At 37.1% G+C, this 15,552-nt stretch overlaps 1 non-coding gene across 1 annotated transcript; it reads left to right on the forward strand.

Annotated features, from left to right (window-relative positions):
• The first annotated feature begins 1,409 nt into the window (after positions 1 to 1,409).
• LOC128058133 (U6 spliceosomal RNA) lies at positions 1,410 to 1,521 on the forward strand. The gene has a single exon (XR_008200405.1). It is a non-coding gene; the product is annotated as a U6 spliceosomal RNA (small nuclear RNA).
• Positions 1,522 to 15,552: the final 14,031 nt, after the last annotated feature.

The following is a 15,552-nucleotide window of genomic DNA, read 5'->3' on the forward strand; positions in this document are numbered from 1 at the left end:
CAATAAGTCAGTTCTTCACATCAAGCAGTCAAAGTACTGGAACTTCAGTCCTTTCAATGAATATTCAGGACCAATCTCCTTTAGAATTGACTAGTTTGATTTTCTTGCTGTCCAAGGGACTCTCAAGTGTCTTCTCCAAAACCATAGTTCAAAACCATCGATTATTTGGTGCTCAGCTTTCTTTATGGTCCAACTCTCACATATGACATCAAGTCATGAGCACATGATATCTGCTTACTCCTCTTTAAGTTATACTATAATTAACCGATTGGTTGAAATGTTAAGACCTTTCCATTGCAACTTGAACTTTTGATTCTGTAATCTTCATTTAATCTGTGGAATGTAATTTGGCATAATGCAAATATCCATATTCCCATACTAATCCACCAAAAATGTTCTTGATAAAATTTCCAGTCATTTTGATGTTACTAAAACAATGGACAAATTTTACCTATAGCTTAATCAAACCATAGCTTTTGACAGAGTTTCTCTTTTCTTCTTGTGGCAAATTCTTCACTTGACTTTCAGAGTACTATTCTTGCTTGATAATCACTTTTTCATCTCTGCCCTCTCTGCAGACACTTTTCTGGTTTGTACAGTTCTTATTAACTCCTAAACATTTGAGGATCCTATGAACTCTGACAAATTTTGAGATTCAGTAGTATATATATATATATATATATATATATATATATAAGATTTTTATTGTAGAAAGTGTTAGAAAGTGTATGAATTTTTACAAACTCAAAGACCAGGGATTCTGAAAATAGACAAGCTGACGATGTTATACCTGAACAAGATCGAAGAATGAATATTTACATGGCTGTTTAAAAATACTGACAGGAGGTTATGATCACAAAGAGAGAGAATCAGTTCACCAAGAGCATGTCATGTCTGATTAGCCTTGTTTCTTTCACTGACAGAGTTACTGAACTAAAACAGATTTTTATCAAAGCATTTGACAATGACTTTCAATGATATCTTTTAGATAAAGGAAAAGAAGAAATACATATCTAAGAAAAGATAACTAGGGGATTAGCAAATGGTAGGACAAACAATCAAAGAATTGCATTAATGAAAACTTGTCCACTAAGAGATTTCTGTCTGGTGGATCCTGAATCAAAAAATGAAATGCAAAAACAAAAGATGAAATTGCAGGATCCTAAAAGCTCTGGAGTTTTCTTTCTTCTGTCTAAAGTAATGATTTTTGATTTGAGATTATTTTGCTCACATGGGGTATTTGGTAATATCTGATAACATTTTGGGTTGTCACAACAGGAGTTACTGCTGGAATACTGTGGCTAGAGGCCAGGGATGCTACTAAACATCCCACAATGTACAGGACAGACTTCTAAAACAAAGAATTATCCAGTCCTGCAATATCATTATTGCTATGATAGAGAATCATGATCCAGTACGCAGTTCAGCAAGATATATACTAAAATGGGAATGACATAGAGAAGATTAGCAAGGAACCTGTGCAAGAATGACATACAAATTTGTGAAGCATTCTATATTTTTTAATAAATAAATAAAGAAAGAATCTTGATCTATACTCACTCCCTTGTGATCTCATCAATCCCAAGGCATTGAATATTAAAATCTAATTACTCACTAGACAGCATATTAAAAAGTAGAGACATCACTTTACCAACAAAAGTCCATCTAGTCAAAGCTGAGGTTTTTCCAGGAGTCACATATGGATGTGAGTTGGACTATAAATAAAGTTGAGCACCAAAGTATTGATGCTTTTCAACTGTGGTGTTGGAGAAGACTCTTGAGAGTCCCTTGGACTGCAAGGAGATCCAACCAGTCAATCCTAAAGGAAATCAGTCCTGAATATTTATTGGACAGACCAATGCTGAAGCTGAAACTCCAATGCTTTGGCCATCTAATGTGAAGAGCTGACTCATTGGAAAAGGCCCTGATGCTGGGAAAGATTGAAGGCAGGAGGAGAAGGGAATGACAGAGGATGAGACGGTTGGATGGCTTCACCGATGCGATGGACATGAGTTTGAGTACGTTCCAGGAGTTGGTGATGGACAGGGAAACCTGATGTCCTGCTGTCTGTGGAGTCACAAAAAGACAAGACAGGACTGAGCAACTGAGCTGAACTGAATGATTTCCAAATTTAATCTCCCTCATTCTGACTCATAAGTCTATTGTCCACTATCTGTCTCAGTTTAGATGACTAATAAATATTTCAAATTTAATATGTATTAAAGGAATTTCTAATTCCCTCTAAACACATCCTACCCAAATCCTTCCTAATTTTAGTTAATGGCAATATATTTTAAAGCAAAAAACAAAGAAACAAAAAGGGTCATCCTTGATCCTCTTCCATTCAACTCCATGTGTTTGATCAGTATTTACTATTAGTTCAACCTCTCCAGTCAAATCAGTTTTCATCACATTCTCTGATTCAAGCCATCATCATTTCTTTTTTAGATTATAGAAGTAGTTAGCATTTGAGTACCATGCTTTGAATCTCAAATATTTTATGGGTCTCCTCTTATATTAACATTTCTAAATCACCTGGTATGTTTTAACTCTTTTCAACTTCCAATACATAAGCCATAATTTAATTCATTTTATTTATTTAAGATCTGTCATAGATGTGACATCTTTTTTGTTCATTAATTGAGGGAAGACTTAATTAGTTTACCTGAATGTAACAGAGTGTTCAGTACACAGTAAGTGTTTAATAGATTAGTATTTTCTAACAGTGAATATGACAGTAAACTCAGCATCCCCCCTACAAATCTACAGCATAAATTAATGTTTAAAGTCAAAATAAGACTCTTCTGTTTAGAAATAAATGTGTTAAATTATTAAATTATTTGGCTAAAATTATACTAAGTTGAATTCAGTATGCACATCAATATTTAAGAAAAATTAGTATAGATCAACTTATATGCTGTTCTAATTTACTTTAACAATCTATTATCAGCAAGAAAATATTTTAGACATTTTGAATATTTGTCGATGAACTAAATAGCATCAACTTATAGAGGTTTATTTGTGTTTACTAGTTAAAGCTGATCATGTATAACTTTAATTAAAAGTGGGAAATGTGTTTTTTTTAATGCAACAGGGTAATTGGAACAGATAAAAAGAAAGTTTGATAATTAAGTGTGTCCCTTTTTCTTACCCTGAGACAAATGGATAATACTATGAATCGTACTTCCTCTATTTCATTTTAATGGAAAATATGGCCTCAGTGTCTCTGTAGTTCCTCTAATATTAAGGACTTTTTCCTTCTATTAAATGTATTACATTCTGATGCAAGTAATTATTTCTATTACTTGTATAATAGCTGATCTCATTAGTGATTAGGTTATTGCCAAATTCAATTTATGCTTTTCAAAAACATGCAGCCAAATTCTTCATGATCATTCATTTTTAAAGTATCCTTTTTGACATCTCTTCTTGCAGCAAATTCCTAAATTCAAAGCTTTATTTACAGAAACACATTTAGATTTTATAGATATGATAAGATAAACACATATTAAAAGATTGATTATATGTAAAAAACTGTTTAGAAGAAAATTATAAAGACATCATGCTGAATTATTTCTATTCAAAATAAACACATCAAAATGCAATACTTTGACACAGTAATTTATCACTATTTTATTATTTAAAAATAATCTTTTTATTTACTGAATATGCAAATGATAAGACTATACATGAAGTGAAGTGAGAGTTGCTCAGTTGAATCCAAGTCTTTGTGACCCCATGAACTGTAGCCTGCCAGGCTTCTCTGTCCATGGAATTTTCCAGGCCAGAATACTAGAGTGGGTAGCTGTTCCTTCTCCAGGGGATCTTCCCAACCCAGAGATTGAACCCAGGTCTCCCACATTGCAGGTGGATTCTTTACCAGCTGAGATATAAGGGAAGGCCAAGAATACTGGAGTTGGTAGCCTATCCCTTCTCCAGCAGATATTCTCAATCAGGAGTCAAACCAAGGTCTCTGGGATTGCAGGAAGCCCCACCTGAGAAAGCATCAGATAATAAATTTATTGATCATGCTTCAAATTGAGCTAAATCTTGTTACATGATCTATTAGTTTCCTAGTGCCCCTGTAGGAAACCACCACAAGCTAAGTGTCTTAAAATAGAAACTCACTCTTTCATAATTCAGGAAGCCAGAAATCTGAAATCAAAATGTCTTTAGTGATAGTTTCTTCTAGAGGTTCAGAGGAAAATTCTATTCTGTTTCTATCTTCTATCTTCTGGCAGTTTCTGGCAATCCTTGGCATTCCATGGTTTGTAGATCACTGCAGTCCTTGCCTTCATCTTCATATGGCCTTTCTCCTTGTGCGTCTCTGTGTTTCCTAAGCTACCCACCCCGCTTATAACATCACCAGTCAATTGCATTTAGGGGCTTGGCAACCCACTCCAGTACTCTTGCCTGGAAAATCCCAATGGATGGTGGAGCTTGGAGCAGGCTACTGTCCATGGGCTTGCAAATAGTCGGGCACGACTGAGCGACTTCACTTTCACTTTAGTCTAATATGACAACAACTTAAATAATTACAGTTGCAAAGACTCTTTATCTGGAAAGGTCACAATCTGAGATTCTGGGTAGATGTGAATTTGGGGAGACTCTGTTAAGTATATGGAGACACTGTTTTATCCAGCCTTGTCTTCCCTCCCCCAAATTCATGTCCATCCTACATGCAAAATGCATTCACCCCATCGCAACATCCCATAAAATCTTAACTTGTTTCAGCATTGACTCTGAATCTCAAATCTTCTCTGCCCTTGAAATCATTCTTCCCTTTCCTGGACACATGTTGACAGCTGAGTTGCTCTATTCTATCTCCTGCCTGTAGAACCCCTGTGCTCCCACTCCACTTCAGATGTTACTTGCAGATCCTGTGCTTCTGACCAATTGGCTATAAATCTGAGGTCCTCATCAGCTCCTTCTAAGTTTAGATTGCTTTACTAGAGAGGCTCCTGGAACTCAGAGAAACACTTATTTTTGACTGCTGTATCTTGTAAAGGATGTGATAAAGTGTACAGATGAACAGCCAGATGAATAAATACACAACTCAAGGTCTGGGAGGAGTCAGAGCACAGGAGTCTCTATTCCTCTGGAAATGGAGAACATCACCTTCCTTGTAAGTGGTGTGTTTACCGATCTGGAATTTCCCAAACTCCATACTTTGGTAATTTTTATAGTGGTGTCATCACATAGGCATAATTGATCATTAACTCTATTTCTAGCCCTTCTCCTTTCTCATGAGAAGGGCGGGAGGAGCCGAGGATTCCAAGCTCCAGTCAGGGCTTGGTCTTTCTGATAACCAGCTCTCATCCAGAAACCCACCCAGAGTCAACTCATTAGAACAAAGACCCTCCTATCACCCAGGAAACTACAAAGATTATGTAAGCCCTGTGTCAGGAACTGGAGTCAAACAGCAAGTATTAGAATAAAAGGTGCTCTTCCCACTTAGGAAATGACAACAGTTTCAGGAGTTCTGTGCAGGAACAGGGGTCAGAGTCCAATATATAATTTCTGTTATCTCACACAACATCTACAAATTATCTTTACAGCAATACTTAAGACAGTGGTTGATAGCTGAGTATTATAGTCTAGCTAGGTTGACACATAGAATTAGCCTTTCCACATAGTTTAATGGCTTCCCTGGTGGCTCAGATGGTAAAGAATCCACCTGCAGTGCAGAAGACCTGGGTTTGATCCCTAGGTTGGGAAGATCCCCTGGAGGATACCAACACCAGTCTTCTTGCTTAGAGAATCCCAATGGACAGAGGAGCCTGGCAAGCTACAGTCCACAGGGTGGCAAAGAGCAGGACACGACTGAATGGCTAAGCACTGCACATAGTTTAAAACTTTTGTTGCATTTTAACATGCATATTAAAATTATATTGTAAAACTGGCCCATGTTCAAGTAAATTTTTAAGAAAAACACATTTTCACATGCCAGTTATATTGGTAAATAAACACGTCACAAAAGTAAAGGTAACTACACAGGATGTGGGGGTTTTCAGGTGGTTCAGCTGGTAAAGAACCTGCCTGCCAATGGAACAGACTCAAGAGATGCAGATTCCATTCTTGAGTCAGGATGATCCCCTGGAGGAGGGCATGGTAACCCACTCTAGACAGAGGAGGCAAGTGCACTTCAGTCCATGGAATCACACGAGCGTGCACACACACACACACACACACACACACACAGAGGATGTACTTCTTCATTATTGTGTCTAAAAATTAAAGTTGTTTTAAATACCACATTTTCAATCACAGAAACTAAAACTTTGCATGTGTATTTTTAACTTATGTAAAAGATAAAATAAGTCTAAGAATTTTGCAAAGTGCATTTTCTTATCCCAAACAATGCTTTTAATTATTTAGCTTCTTACAGTAATCACATAACAGAAATTGACAAATCCACATTCTTTTTCACTCAGTCGTGTCTGACTCTTTTGCGGCCCCATGGACTGTAAGCCGCCAGGCTCTTCTTTCCATGGGATTTCCCAGGCAAGAACATTGGAGTGGGTTGCCATCTCTTTCTCCATACAAAGTGCATTTTGTCTTGAATTTTTACATTGTTAACAGTCCCTTTTTTTTTTTTTTCTAAAGTAGTCTTTTATTTTAAGATTCTAGTCAGCCATAAGGTATTTCAATTATTCTGGTTATAAAACAGATTCATGATAGGCTTAAGTTTCATGGCAAACACTGAAAGACAAATGGTCAGTTTTATAATTACTTACTCTCTATATATAGTCTAACTATTCTTTATATACGCTCTGTGGCTAAAATAGAATAATATTTTCTGAATCTATCTCAAATTATGGAACTTTTAGTTTAGAATTAAGTTAGTCGACTAGGAAAACATTTAGTAATAAGGAGCTGAGTTATTCTTTATAGCTTCTCATTTCATAGATTTAAAGAAACTCATTATTTTATTTAATACATGTTCATTTGCAGATATAACTCACAAAAATAAACACTTTATTGTGACTGAGTTTATGGATGTATTCTAAAGGTTATATTGTTTGAATAATTTTAAAAAGTGCAAATGAGCACAAAGTAAATGGATTTTCTTTTGACCTTGTTACTTTTCTAATTACTGTACCTGAATTGGTCAGCCAGGAAGTAAATGATAATCATTTTGCAGTCCAGGTGCTTCCATGCATTACATGATTGCTTACTGTTTGGCAAATAAAAGAAATGGGGTGACCAAGGAGAATTTCCAGCAGCATTGCTGGACAGGGTCATTATGATAACAATATTATTCTATTTTAAATCACATAATTGAAAAATAAACATAACAAATAAACATAAGGAATCAGTAGGCCTCTGGATAAATACCAAAGAAGTCTCATTATTATTTTTGTTCTTCCTGAGTGGCTCTGATGGTATTATAATGCTTACATCAATATTTTGCTCTTAATAACTTCCATATATTTATGGGGTCTCCTCATCAGAGGAACTAAAACATTCATAAACAGCAAGCATTTAAGAAATCCTTTCTCATGCCCTTAAAATGCTGTTAATATTTATTATAGATATAGAGAAAAGCTCTTGTGTTAAGCGAAGTGTCAATATGTCACAGTGGTTGTCTAGATAGTCTCTAAAAAAAAAAGAAAAAAAACATAAAATGTCTGCTTCTACTGATATGTTCAAACTACTCACAGTCCTTTCCTTTAGAGCAAGCTAACTCACTCCCTTAACTCAGTTTCCATACTATAATATGGGAATAATAATATTTACTTCTTAACCACACTTATGGCAGAAAGTGAAGAGGAACTAAAAAGCCTCTTGCTGAAAGTGAAAGTGGAGAGTGAAAAAGTTAGCTTAAAGATCAACATTCAGAAAACAAAGATCATGGCATCTGGTCCCATCTCTTCATGGGAAATAGATGCGAAAACAGGGGAAATAGAGGGGGCAACAGTGGAAACAGTGTCAGACTTTACTCTTTTGGGCTCCAAAATCCTTTCAGATGGTGACTGCAGCCATGAAATTAAAAGACGCTTACTCCTTGGAAGGAAAGTTATGACCAACCTAGATAGCATATTCAAAAGAGACATTACTTTGCCAACAAACGTCCGTCTAGTCAAGGCTATGATTTTTCCAGTAGTCATGTATGGATGTGAGAGTTGGACTGTGAAGAAAGCTGAGCACTGAAGAATTGATGCTTTTGGACTGTGGTGTTGGAGAAGACTCTTGAGAGTCCCTTGGACTGCAAGGAGATCCAACCAGTCCATCCTCAAGGAGATCAGTCCTGGGTATTCATTGAAAGGACTGATGCTGAAGCTGAAACTTCAATACTTTGGCCACCTCATGTGAAGAATTGACTCATTGGAAAAGACACTGATGCTGGGAGGGATTAGGAGCAGGAGGAGAAGGGGGTGACAGAGGATAAGATGGCTAGATGGCATCACCGACTTGATGGACGTGAGTTTGAGTGAACTCCGGGAGTTGATGATGAACAGGAAGGCCTGAAGTGGAAACAGTCAGACACGACTGAGCGACTGAACTGAACTGAAGCCATAATATGGAAATAATTCAAATAATGTATATGAAACATATAGCCAAACATAAAATTAAGAAAAAAAAAAAACTCACTAGATATTAACTTCTAAATTTCAGCATTCAGAAAGGTCTATTTGTATATTATATATACATATATATATATATGTATGTGTGTGTGTATTTTTAATAAGTTTATACCATCATCCTCAAGCTTTTCCTTCAAACACATCTTCCCGTTCCTCTCCTCCTTGCCTATACTTTCCATGATGCTGTCTAAGTTCCCTTTCTATTGTTGGTCAGAATATCCAACACTCAGAAATATTTCAGAGAACTCCACCTAATAGCCTTAAGTGAAACCTACTAGTTCTCCAATGATGCTGTCCCTGCCCTTGTTCTATTCACATTACCAAGGGGCCCTTTCAGTTATTTTTCCTGAGACTTGGGGGTGAAACCAAACATTGCCCTGTGCAGCTCCCTGGCATACAGGCATTTCTGTCCCCCATTTCTTACAGGCAAATCTCCAGCATCTATGACCTTCCTCAAGTTCCAAAAGATTTGAATTGTTTAATCAAGGGAGAAGCCTCCAAGAGACAGCCTGTTGCTTTGCAGTCTCTCAGTCATGTTCAGCTCTTTGCAACCCTATGTACTGCAGCATGCCAGTCTTCCCTGTCCTTGATTATCTCCCGAGCTTGCTCAGACTCATGTCCTCCGAGTCGATGATGCCATCCAACCATTTCATTCTCTGTCGCCCTTCTCCTGCCTTCAAGTCTTTCCCAGCATCAGGATCTTTTCTAATGAGTCAGCTCTTTGCATCAGATGGCCAAAGCGTTGGAGCTTCAGCGTCAGTCCTTCCAATGCATATTCAAGGTTGATTTCCTTCAGCATTGACTCGTTTGATATCCATGCTGTCCAAGGGACTCTCAAGAATCTTCTCCAGTACCACAATTTTCAGTCAATTATTTGGTGCTCAGCCTTGTTTATGGTCCAATTTTCACATTCATACATGACTACAGGAAAAACTATAGCTTTGACTGCTGCTGCTGCTGCTGCTGCTAAGTCGCTTCAGTCGTGTCCGACTCTGTGCGACCCCATAGACGGCAGCCCTCTGTGTGACCCCAAAGATGGCAGCCCACCAGGCTCCCCCATTCATGGGATTCTGCAGGGAAGAATACTGGAGTGGGTTGTCATTTGACTATATGGACCTTTATCAGTGAAGTGATGTCTCTGCTTTTTGATACACTGTCTCGGTTTGTCATAACTCTTCTACTTCACCAAAAACTTTGTCTCTAGAATTTGATTTGGCACCAGTGTACAGGGAAGTTGAGTTTTTGGTAACACGGGAGTCCCTGGGGAGGGGGACAATGGTTTTGGTTACGTACTTTCCCAACCAAAATTTAATTAAGGAGATTGGTATCATGAATAGTGAAAGGAATGAGCACCTAAATAGAGGTTAGTGAGGCAACAAAGTTTTTGTAGTTGTAAAGTTGTAGAAATCAAAAGAGTAAGTAGAATTATCACAGCCCAAAGATTAAGTTTACTCAGTGTATTAGTTTCATATTTTGGATTTAACAAATCACTAAAAATTGTAGTGTCTTAGAATAGTGTAAACAATGTTTTGAAGCAAGAAGCCTGAAATCAGTTTCATTAAGCTTAAATCAAGGTTATGGCAAAGCCACACTCTCTCCAGGGGCCTACAACAAAATTTTATTTCTAGCTTGTGTTTTCTAGCTTCTAACACTGTGGTCCTTGTATTTTATGCCTGGCAACCCCTTTCCTTATCTTTATAAACTCTCAGTTAACATCTTGTTTAGTTATTATATTGTCTTCTTCTTCTGCAATAAGATCTGCTTCTAGTTTCCTTTCTTAAAAGCACTTGTGATTACATTTATGGTCCACTCAAATACTCCAAGATAATGCCAATCTCCTTATTTCAAGATTGTCTTAAAATTACATGTGAAAAGTCTTTTTTTTTTTTTTTTTTCCAATGAGGCTAACATTCAGAGATTCCAAGGATCAGGGCTGACATTTTGGGTGGTCATTTTCCATACTCCCACAGTCTTCCCTTTGACTCTCAAAGACTCACATTTATCCCACATGCAAAAACCAGTCACGGCTTCTCAGCATCCCCAAACATATCAGCTCAACATATCATCATTCAATTCAAAATCTTATCTAAATATTATGAATTCAAAAGTCCAAGACCTCACTATCTGAATCTTCTAAATAAGATGCAGAAGAATTTTTGAGTATGATCCATCCTAGAGCAAATTTTCTCTCCACCTGTGTACCTGTAAAACCAGAAAACAAATTTCCTGCTCATAAAATACAACAGTGGGTCAGATATAAAATGAGTCACAGACATTTGCATTATAAATGAGAAAAAAAGAAATGAAGAAAGGAGTTACCAGTCCCAAGCAATTGTGAAGTCTGACTGAGCAGTCTCCATTTGGTTTCAAAACCTGGCAATAATCCTCTCTGGATCTTGACTCCATCCTCCAGGTCTGGAGCCCCAATCTCTGGGTCTTAGCAGTGGGAGGAAAATAGACAATAAAAGCTATCTTTTTTTATTATTAATCTTCTGACAGGAAATATCACTGCATGTGTTTGTGTGTGTTTGATGTAAACAGGTACTTTGTGAAAAGTGTTTTATCACAATAATAATTTTATACATTTGGAAACATCTACACAAATGAAGTAAATTCTCTTACAGGACTAAGCTGGGGTACTGCCAGTTGTTATGTTTTATTCCTTTGTCCTGGGATCACATGTTTCTCTTTTTACCATTTTCTATATAGACCCAGGGAATCTACCTGCTTTCATCTCCTTTATAAGCCTGTGTCTTCCTGCACCTTTTCTTAGAGTTCCTTCCTATGTCTTCAAAATTCATGACATTGTAAGACATATTTTTTTTTCATGCCCTTAAAATAAATCAAATAGTAGATTTTTCACTGATTCAAGTGAAGTAATAGAAAAGCCAATAGTTAAAGGGTGCCTAAAAAAGTTAGATATTGGGGTATATGATGTATGTGTGAGTGCGCTGGGGTTTTGTTTTTTGGATCAAACATTTAAGTGTCTCTCTCTCATTCTTAAGATCTTTGTGGGATTGTCAGAATTGGGGCCCTACGTGTTCAGTTGCTTCAGGAGTGTCTGACCCTTTGGGACCCTATGACCTGTACCCCCACCAGGCTCCTCTCTCCATGGGCATCCTCCAAGCAAGTATAATGAGGTGGGTTGTCATTTCCTTCTCCAGGGGATCTTCCCATCCCAGGGATCAAACCCACATCTCTAATGTCTCCTGTTTTGACAGGGAGGTTCTTTACTGCTAGCACCACCCTGGAAGCCCTGGGGCCCTACACCCATCTCTAACAACGGTTGAATTCAATGTAGTTGCTAAAATGAGGAGTAATTATTGAAGTGAGTGAGTGAAGTCTCTCAGTTGTGTCCACCTCTTTGCCACCCCATGGACTATAGCATACCAGGCTCCTCTGTCCATGGGATTTTCCAGGCAAGGGTAATGGAGTGGGTTGCCATTATTGAAGACACATCATTAATATGAAAAGTGAAAGTGAAAGTGGCTTACTCGTGTTTGACTCTTTGCAACCTCAAGGTCTATGCAGTCCATGGAATTCTCCAGGCCAGAATACTGGAGTGGATATACTTTTCCTTTTCCAGGGAATCTCCCTGACCCAGGGAATGAACCTGGGTCTCTGGCATTGCAGGTGGATTCTTTACTAACTGAGCTATTTCTTCATTTACCTATAATATAAATATATTAATAATTTAAAAATTAGTTTTCAAACTGATTCATCTAAACTGTAAGATTAAATTAAGTGATTTTAAAAAATGTGTTTAAAGTCATGCCAGAATTAATATCTTACTTTTGTGCAAGGAATATTTCTGCAGTTTAATAAAGGAATAGGCATGGAAGTGGTATGTTGTGGAAGAAAGAAAAGAAATTCATATGGCTTTGAACTAATCATGGCATGAGAGTCATATTTGGTTGAAAGAAATTCTAGGCTCAGATCAGCTCTTCAGGAGCTGATACAAGAACATAAGAACATAAGAATATACAAGAACATAAGAATAGCTGGTCACCCCCAAGGGCTAAAACTGATAACCAACTGTGAAACACACAACTCTGGCAAAAATCTAGGTAATATGCATAGGAAATCCTGATTAAAATTCTCTTTATAATTTCTGAATGTTTGCCAATATTTATCCATGGAAGGTAAAAGCAATTCTAATATTCTCAAGTACACTTTCAAAATTATTTCATAATTGCAGCTATTTACTGTAATAATATGATGTAATTGCCATTGATAAAATATAAAATATCTATATATTGACTAGTAAATACAAAAATGCATAAAAATAAAAACAAATTAGACACATTTTGTCAAAATCTGAAATTTCACCTTTTGATCCTTTATGCACCTCTAGAATTATGGAGGTTTACCAAAACTTTTGATTCCAGCCTTAAAGAGAGTTATAATTTCTACATTTTATCTTTCAATAGATAACTAGCTGCATTTTTCTGTTACTCAAATTACGACCAAACACTTTTGACATAGTTTTTCTGTTCAACTGAATATGCTGATGCTGTCAATACTTGCAGAAGCATAGTATAATGGTCAAGAAGCCTGAAGATCTCCTTGCCTCCATTCCTGACCAAAGTGAAAGTGAAAGTGAAGTCGCTCAGTCGTGTCCAACTCTTTGGGATCCCGTGGACTGTAGCCCACCCGGCTCCTCCGCCCATGGGATTCTCCAGGCAAGAAGACTAGAGTGGGTTGCCATTTCCTTCTCCAGGGGATTTTCCCGACCCAGTGATTGAACCCAGGTCTCCCGCATTGCAGGCAGATGCTTTAACCTTTGAGCCACCAGGGAAGCCCCATTCCTGGCCAAGGCCTTGTATAAAAAGGACTCTCAATGACCATTTATTGGTGCAAATCTTCATTTTCATGATGTCAAAAGCTCTATGCAAAGTACAAAATTTCATCAATCACATATGAATGGTTTTTCCCTATAGACACCCATCATGTAAACACAGAAAATATACTGTTGCAGCTTTACTTTGTGTTTCATAACCACTAACAACTTTCAAGCACTCTTTCTGCATTTTAGAATGAACTACCTAAGACTATTCCTTCCCAAGCAGAGGCCATAAATGACATTCTAGCCTTCCCTTGTAAGCAGACGACAGGCACATAACTTGACTCCTATCAGTCAACAGGTGTGATTTTTGGTCAGAAATAATAAACACTTTGTGACCCTGTGGACTGCAGCATGACAGGCTTCCCTTTCCTTCCCCATCTCCCAAACTTTGCTCAAACTCATGTCCATTGAGTTGATGATGCCATCCAACCATCTGTCACCTCCTTTTCTCCTGCCCTTAATCTTTCCCGGCATCAGGATCTTTTCCAATGAATCGGCTCTTCATATCATGTGGCCAAAGGATTGGAGCTTCAGCTTCAACATCAGTCCTCCCAATGAACATTCAGGATTGATTTCCTTTAGGATGGACTGATTGGATATTCTTGCATTCCAAGATTCTCTCAAGAGTCTTCTCCAACACCACAGTTCAAAAACATCAATTCTTTGGCACTCAGCTTTCTTTATAGTCCAACCTCACATTCATACATGACTACTGAAAAATACATAGCTTTGACTATATGGACTTTTATCTGCAAAGTAATGTCTCTACTTTTTAATGTGTTGTCTATATTTGTCATGGAGAAGGAAATGATAACTCACTCCAGTACTTTTGCCTGGAGAATCCCATGGACAGAGGAGCCTGACAGGCCACGGTCCATAGGGTTGCAGAGAGTCAGAGACGACTGAAGTGACTAAGTAGGCACACATACTAGGTTTGTCATAGATTTTATTCCAAGGAACAAGCCTCTTTGAATTTCATGGCTGCAGTCACTGTCCACAGTGATTTTGGACCCCAAGAAAATAACTAGATCAGATCTTCTTTCTTGTAATGAAGGTCGTGATGGAGAAAATAGACTTGGGGATCATCTAATAAACTTTTTTTTTTTGAATACCTGGCAAAATATGCTGTTCAGTGTTTGAATATACTTTCTAAGATTCACAGCCAGGCAGGTAAAAAAATCAGGATTAGAATCCGTATCTTTCAAATGCAAATCCTAAGTATTCCCTTGGTGAAGGGGAACTGCCCATAATGTTTTGATATTTTGTTTTGTCTTTTAAATTCCAGATGATTTAAAATAGCTTATTGTCTGAATATCTTATTCCACTTCTAAATTTACAGCTTCATGAATTCACTTATTTTGTCTTAGCAATAGATTTAAAACTGGGGCTTTACTAACTGTCCAGTGGTTAAGACTCTACACTTCCAATATAAGGAGGCGCAGTTGCATCCATAGCCTGGGAACTAAGATCTCATATGTTGTCCATTGCAGCAAAAAAAAAAAAAGAAGAAGGAAGAATATTTTAAAAAATATAAATTTCATTTTAAAATATATAATTAAAATTAATTAAAATGTAAATTTCTTTTGTGGAATTAAAACTACAGAGAAAGAAACTGATCACATCTTAGCAATTGCGACAAGAAAGCTCCTTGAATTTCTAGTCATTTGCTACAGAAAGGACAATGCTAGGTTTGCCAAACTATCAATTAAATAGATGCTAGAGGTGAGGCTACTTACTTTCCATTGCTCCCTGGGCCTTTAAAAAAACTGTTATCATGAAATGATCCAAGGAATGTTTCCTTTGGGTCACAGTTACTAAGCTTTAAAGCTATTATTTTTAAAAAGGAATGATAAACTACAGGAAATTATTTATAGGCTAAGATTGTCCTTCTCTGTAATTTGTGACTTGCCCCCCTGACCTGAAGGTTGGTTGTCTTGGGTCTTTTAAAATATATGGATGAATGAATTTTTGAGCTAAGAATCATATTATGGTAAGCATCTTTCTCCTTGAATACTTTTCATTCTGCTCTCAGCTCTCTAATTCAGGAAATATTAGATGAGAAACACTAGAAATTCTCAAAGGTTATAGCTGCATATGTGAAGAAAAATGATCTTAAAG

The sequence above is a fragment of the Budorcas taxicolor genome, chromosome 1 (genome assembly GCF_023091745.1).
Source record: "Budorcas taxicolor isolate Tak-1 chromosome 1, Takin1.1, whole genome shotgun sequence".
Lineage (NCBI taxonomy): Eukaryota > Metazoa > Chordata > Mammalia > Artiodactyla > Bovidae > Budorcas > Budorcas taxicolor.